This window comes from Limulus polyphemus, unplaced genomic scaffold (genome assembly GCF_000517525.1).
Source record: "Limulus polyphemus unplaced genomic scaffold, Limulus_polyphemus-2.1.2 Scaffold82, whole genome shotgun sequence".
Taxonomy (NCBI): Eukaryota; Metazoa; Arthropoda; class Merostomata; order Xiphosura; family Limulidae; genus Limulus; species Limulus polyphemus.
The window spans coordinates 528344-536661 of record NW_013665692.1 but is presented as its reverse complement, the minus strand read 5'-3'; positions in this window follow the sequence as shown (position 1 = coordinate 536661).

The following is an 8318-nucleotide window of genomic DNA, read 5'->3' as shown; positions in this document are numbered from 1 at the left end:
CCTACCGTTTCATATTTATAACATAAACAAAATATTGGCAGCCGTATTTCAACCCATTCGTACAATGAAAATGCAAATAAACTTTTGTAATAAAAAATAACAAATTCTTTATTAATAACAATCTAAACTTCGCACCTTATGCGTTCAAAATAATAATTCTTACCAAATTTCTCATTTAAAACATTAATATTTATTAAGAATGTCAGATAGTAACGCACTTACTTTGGGCTCCTCGTTAGACTGTTAATTAATAACAGCTTTGCGTGACTTATAAAGCCTACGAGTAAAGTATTTATACATCATAAAGTAGAAACAAAATAACACGTATGTAAAATAATAATACTGAAGCTGCCAATCCCTCTTCTTTTGAACACAGGTTACAAAAATATTTATTTTGTGTCTGTAACCAGTAATTTGATTCAAGTGAAAATACAGCGTGTTTTTTTTTTCTTTCAAAAAACGGTCACCATTTGAGCCTCTTTTCAGAAATTAGTGAACATTTTATCACAGTTAGTTCTGGTTGTCATTTTGAAGCTTTAATTCGTAGTTATGTGATCAGAAAGAAATATTTTGTAATCATAAGTTTCTTATAATTTCAGTTTATGTCTACAGAAGTACTAATGTCTGTTTTATACAAATATTATAGAAAAATAGTTTACAACTAAAGTTAAAGGTAAGAGTACTTGAGGATATCTAAACTGTTGATGGTATATTTCATTTAAATTCACTAAACAAACCTCTATAAAAAGAAAAGAGTTTTTCATACATAAGGGAGGGAACCTGTAGAATGTGCCGCAATGAAAGTTTTCTGGATAAGAAAGATTCGCTATCTACGAAGCAAAGTGTGTGAAAAAGTTGAGTATGTTATATCAAAACGATTCTGGAGCCTCACCACTTCGTTACCGTCCATGTCACCACGTCCGATTACACAAGCCTTTGATGGTTTTATTGTCTTGAAATTTTTACATATTCTACAGTAAGTCCCGTATGTTGAATCCGAAAATGATATCCATTTTTCTTCATCACGTACAGATTTTTCACAAAACGTCATATATACTTTTCCATAAGTGAATCATTTTCATTGAAATTGGGTCTCATTTTATTATGCATAAAATGTTAACAACCAATGGCTATAGATTTCTCTAGACCAATCGCGACGTGAGGGTCTTATTGGTCGTTCTAGAACCCAAACATAAGAGTAACAAATGTTCATAGTGGTAAACCAAATAATAAATTGATCTAAGTAAGAGTTGTTTTTTCTTCCCGATTTGCGTAGCTGAATTATGGGAAATCCGTTATTAAAACCAAAACAACTTTTATGAAGATTAAATTCACCGGCCTGTGTTATCATGCTCTGGCTACTGTCTATCACGACAATAACTCTGCAGCTTCTGAGCAGAGTATTTTGCATATCTCACTCGTCCTGCCTGCATGTTTTTCTTAAAATATCTAATGTACGAGGACGGCAATTTCCAAGCGCTCGTTTCAACATTACGATCATACAAAAATCCATAAGCGCTGTGTCTACCTATATTAACATAAAAACACGTTTCATTCTCCAGCTACTTGAACTATGCAATGGTTGAACAAATATGTCGTGGAAACAGTTCATGTACATGTGATATATTTCGCCTTTTCTTGATCAACATCCTTCTTGTTTATGTTGTGTACTGTTGCCTGGGGCAGTTAGACGGCTTTTGTACTATCCTTTGTGTTCGTTGATTCTCACCTGTTACAAAATGTCGCACTTTGCTTACCACGCCTGAGAAACGTCTTGTTGTAGGCTCTTTTCTGGATGGTCCTGGTTCTCCAAGTCTATTCATATTCCTTTGCTTTAAGTACTAGAGATACTCATGTCTTGGAAATTCTAATATCTTTGAATAATTTCTCTCAAAAAGGGCTATTACAGACCGTTTCCCAAAATTAAATATTTGGTGGAATCACGTACACTACCTATGTAACGTCAAACAATGTCAAAATGTAGTTCTGATACATTCCGTTCCACTACGTCTTTATTTCGGCTGTGGTTGTCACTTGAATTTCGTTTATGCTATTTCAAAACCATTTATCGTGTATTCTCAAGTATCAGGGGTCTATCCGTCTAACCGGTCCACGAAAATTCGTGATTTATACGAGGACCTGGTATCGACAGAAATTCGTATTGAATCAATGATTTATTTTATAGTTAATGATTAGTTTTATTCATTTCATGTTGGGTTTTTCAATATTTGAACACTTAGGTTAAATTAGTAACAATTGTATTCTTTATTATTCACTCTCTCTGTTTAGCATTTTAATTGAAACTAATTTACCATCTAACAGAAATATCAAATGTCGAGTTAAAGGGGACACTGTTAAATGTGCTACTTCTTCAACACTTAGTGAATTAATGAACTTTAAGAAGATTATTTGTTTGTTTGTTTGAAATTAAGCATAAAGCAACATAAAAGGCTTATTATCTAGGGCTCTAGGAAGATAACTTAAAATTCTTTCTATATTCTCAAAATTTTAGTCATAAAGTTAGTGCAAATAGAATACTAGTTTTAAAATTGCATTCGTTGTAGTTTCTTTTTTTATTTCTTACACTAATGGCAAACGTAGCTTAAGACAATGCTATAGTCAGTTATAGAACCAACTGTTTCCTTGTGAGGACGCACCAGAAGAGCTGTCTTCGTGTTGCCGTAAAACATAAAACAAAATTGGCAAACAAAGCTATAAGTTAGTTTCTGTTGTACCTTTAATTATTTAAAATATTTTAAAAATTAATCATTGGTTAAGTTTCAAGAGGCACTAATCTCTTACAACCAACGTAATTAAAATAATATCAGTAAAATATTTGCTAATGGGCCTAGCATTACCTGGTGGTTAGGGGTGCTCGACTCGCAATCTGAGAGTCACGAGCTCGAATTCCTGTCACTGAACATGCTCATCCTATATGGATGCCGACTAGACCAGCCTTCTGGGCGTAAAAATTCTTGGCTTACAATAATAACGACTGACCCCAAACTAATGGGAATTAACGTCACAAAGAGAAAAAAAAAGCAAAATATTTGTTAATAATCCTTTTTTTATTCAATCAAAATTAAATATTATACAAAACAAATTATTTTATTGCCATGCAATAAAATAAAACTCTGAAACAGCAACCACCTGAAGAAAATAAAGTGGTCAAAAACACACTGTTATTGTTCATACAGGATCAGGAAAGCCGTTTTATATAATATTTCTAGCCTTGGTCTCTCTCGCTTTACAAACAAAACATCAAAACGATTCAATTCAAGCTTAGACTTACGGACTGTTTACACATGATCAAGAAAGCGGTTTTGTGTAATACTTATACTCTCCAGACTTACGAAACATTAACCAAGAAAACAAAGTGGTTAATAGCACATTGCTACAGTTCACATACGATCAAGAAAGCTCTTTTTGTGTAATACTTAGACTCTCCTCACAACAACAAAACGTGCTTTGCTTGACACACTGTACTAACAAAGAAATATATTAAAATATTGTTGAAATTATTCCCGAAGAACCACAGCTAAAAGGCCATAAAAGTTTTCTTTATCACTCAAAGTGATATAGTGTCTCTTCGACTTGTACAGAATGTTCTTACAATAAATGGAGACAACCCCATTTTATAAGTAAAAACTGCCCCGATGGGTTATAAGACGTTGTTGCATATGGTTGACTTTGTTAGATGTCCTACGTCAAACTCTGGATGTACAATCTTGTAATTAATATTCAGGGAGGTCACAGGAAAGCATGAGATTTGGTACCTTTATATAGCAGCAACTTTCTGGCAAAGTGATGGAATGACATGTTTTGTTGTCGTTGGACCATCTTAATCCTACAAATTAATGAACTTATGTCATTATTTGTTGTTATTTCAGATTACTGGAGCACATTCTATCGTGAATACACATTATAAAAATAATTCAAGAATGAAAAATAGTGGAAATAACATATAAACTAATGTGATATAAACAAAGTGGTTGAATAGTAGTTTTAGGTTAGACTACTAAAGGAAACAAAACTCACAGGCCTCTTAGACTCAATCAGAAGAAATAAAGTATTGTCAGGCTAAACACATCCCACATCCAGAACAAGAAGTCAATGGAAGAACATACAGTAGGGAAAAGTACTGAAGTAGTTATTCTTCTGTTACTGATTCCAATTATTGCTAGTAGTAGTAGTACCATGAATGTGACTGATTTCATCGCTAAACATAAAGGTGCTGACTCACCTCTATCTTTATTTGCTGAACATGGACAGATGAGGACTTCTAGCACAAAGGTCACCCCGGTAAAACCACTCGGATATGAAACTGGAATCAGTACTTGACCAGCACTATCAAATACATTGCTGTAAATAACTGTTATCATTGATGCAATGTATGGCTAGCGGCAATGGTCACTGCAGAAAGATGTACGTTTTTCTGAGGTAGAAAATCGATATAGACGTCTTACTCATATGATGTGTCACCAGATATCCGTGATTATGCTCCTCTTGTAAAAAATTTGTCATTTGTGCTCGAGGCCAGTAATCAATATCAAACTCCTGACCTATATAAGTTATTCGAGATTTCCGTGAAGAAAGTCAGCTTGTTTGACTGCCTTCATGTGAAATGGATAAATGATGAAGTGAAGAATTCACAGCTTCATTCCATGAGGTTATACTTAGCTGGTGGTTTTTGCTATACATCAAAGAGTCAGCTACTTACGAACAGTTTCGTTATTTCAGTCCCAAAGCTGGAGCTCAGCCAAATAAAGCTGACACTCGCACTCTGATACATGCTATATATATATATATACACGACTTTGATTTTTTTTTCTTCTTCAATGGCTTACCTACGAGAAGGGGGTCTTCAAGAACTACAGACCAGGACTCAACTGAATAATTACTTGTTAACATATGAGATACCTCATGGTACTGTCGATGACATCCCTCTCTTTTATTCACAGAGAAGCAAAAACGGATAGAATTGGATTATGTGGCATATTTGCTGAAAATGACTTTACAATTACCACAAACCTTATCAAACAGACAAGGAAACCATTCTTGTCAAGGTACTCTACCATAGAAGTGAAGCCATATTCCTCTATCCTTCATAAACTCAGAACATACAAGTTTCTGAATAGCAAGACTAGAGTGCTCACGTTATAGCCACCAACAGAAGTCACAGTTGATCTGCATCTGAAGCAACCTGCACTTTCCACCATCATCATCGACAAAATCGTATATGTCACCAAACCTTAGCTTCGTTCACTACAGGATTATAGGTGGACATTGGCAAGAGATGACTGGTTACAATACTCTTGACACAGCTTGCATTGCTTTTGGGCACGGCCAAAAGGATTTCATGAACCTGTATGCAAAGTAAATAACAGATAATCTCCATGTGGCGGACAAGCAGTCCAATACTATAATGGCTGCAAATGTTTTGTTCTCCTACCAAATGTAATCATGCTAAATTTGCTGTACAACTTGTTGCTTCTGGTGATAGTAGCACTGATGCAACAAAAATCATGATAATTGAAAGTAGTTTCTTACAGTTAATATACCAATACAATTTAACTGTAGCTTTAATGAGTAATGTTGATGTGATTTTACAGTGATGTTATATGCTGATTAATATACATATATATGACCACATGCTTGGTTGATAGATTACTACAGTATACTTGCAAGACTGAAAGAAGTACTTGATGTAACTGGTCTAAATTTATTTACACTTTCATAGAATTTGTATTTCTGTAAATACACCAAGATTTCTGAAGAGTACTGCAATGTTTTGTCAGGCATAGTGATGTATAATACATTTGTTACATCAATTACATCACCAATAATGATTAATAATTAACTTCTTACATCAGAATTTTAAGATTGTACAACTAATCGTTACTTCGCAATACCCAAACATATGAATACTAATGGCCAACCTTTTATAATATTCAATCAAAGTCAGGTATAACCACTTGCTTTGGTACTAATAATGTAGTACACAGTTTTAGCCCAATTATATATATATATTTTTAGCTAATTTTATAACTGAACAATACTGTGAGTGGATATTTTATATCTAAACAATGTTAGTAATTGTACAAATTAAAATTGCTGTAGAAGGCTAGATTCTACTTTAAAAGGAATACCATTCCATAAAAAGTTAGCTATTTTTGTTAGAACTGAACAATAAGACTGACGACTGATATTGTTAATTGGAAGTTCTGTAATTTCAATCTTTGTGGTTCATGATTTATACATAGCCTTAACATTTTATTGTTTCCATTCTTATGTGTAACACTTTTGTAAGCATTGCAAAATTTATCACTATTACTGCTAACAAACAATATTTGAAAGTTTAAACAATGTGCTTCGGTTTCCACAGCATATCTGAGTTATTCCGTCTGGTATAAAAAGCGAAGCATTACTTCCAACTGTTATGATAAATTTCTATAAAAACATATAAAAAATGTCGATGGTGCAATAACCACATTTTAAGAGGTCAGTTTTGGCATGGGCCGGATGTGGCTTTGTGGCTAGCGTGTTCGGACTGTGAATCACATTTAGGCCATGGTTGCACTTTAAAAATTAACGGTCAAATCCCACTATTCCGTTAGAGAAAAGTAACCAAAGAATTGGCGAGAAATGCTGTTGACTAGTTAGCTATCAACCCTTTGATTTAACCCCCAGTAGATCAACGGCAAGTCTCAAGCTTATAACGCTAAATATTGGTTTCATACCCGTGCTGAGCATAGCACAGATAACCCATTGTGTATCTTTATGCTTCACTATAAACAAACAATAACTTCAAAATTCGCACATATTCTATCGTAAATTGTTATGTAAACCAGATGAAGCTTTATACTGTGAGTTACGGTATGTTTTATTTAAACGCTTCTAACGAAGCTATAAAGCGAAACGTAGAATGTATAATTAAATATAAAAAAACTAGATTTAACTAGAAATCCGTTCATTTCTAGAATCATGAAGTCAAAGAAAATTACCTTATCTAAATGCATTTTTTATATAAGCGGACATCAAAGCTTAAACACTTGAAATTCAAGCTGAAAAATAAACGTATTCATTCCTTACCACAAAGCGCTATTAGGTTTAACAGATAGCAGGAATTATCCAGCGAAGTGTAACTGTTTTTTCCAAAATGGATATTGTACTCGGGAGAACTTTTTCAGCCGACTTAATATACGTGTTTGTTTTTGGTCTTTGCAAAGTAGGTTGCTTAGCTTAAATCATAAATAATAAAATTCAATGTTTCTAGTTCAGTAAAGCACCAATGGACAATGATAGCATTTCATACAGAAACAAACGTACACCATAAACTATAAGAAACCATAACCACTGACCTACTAACCCATAAGGCTCGACATTACCTGGTGGTTAGGGCGCTCGACTCGCAATCTGTGGGTCGTGGGTCCGAATCCTGTCATCGAGCATGCTCATCCTTTCAGCCGTGGAAGCGTTATAACGTGACAGTCAATCCTGCTTTTTTTGTTGGTAAAGAGTAGCCCAAGAGTTGGCAGTGAGTGGTGTTAACTAGCTGCTTTCCCTCTAGTCCGTCACTTTTAAATTATGGATGGCTAACGCAAATAGCCCTCGAGTAGTTTTGCGCAATTCAACAGATAAGCAAGTCTACCATTTGGCAAGTTAATAGTTTTAACAAGACAATCACATTAACGAATGTAATTGTAAAAACGTACGACTGAAAGTAAAGAATAATAATATTACCTTAACCACATTACATCTGCCATATCCAGTGCCGACGAGACCTTTCGCCTAATACCAGAGCTCATCAGGTCGGTTTGGATACAACAAACACAGTAATTGTTTAGGTACTTTTTATATCATTAACTTTCATGAACAACGACTGTTATGGTGTGAACTAGATTACGTAAGTAAGTTGTAATTATTTCCAGTTTTATTTAATTCATTTACAAATCAGATTATTTTGGAGAGAAATTAAGAGTTTCCTTCCCGCCACCACAAAAAAAATTAGTATATATTTCATAGAATAATGGCAGTTTCTGAAATTATTAAACGTATGTATCAAAAATGCCCTAAAGCCAAATATTTTTAAACGATTGATTGTATTATCTCTGTAGAACAAATGCATATTCAGAATAATTCAACCTTCAAAATTAACTAAAATCGAACTTCTTGCAAAACATTAACTTTGTTTGGTGGTCGAGAAGTATTTATATTGTGTATAAAATAATTTCCGTAATACCGAAATCAAACCGTTTGAAGTTTGGTTTGTTTTGAATTTCGCGCAAAGCTACACGAGGGCTAATTTAGCAGTGTAA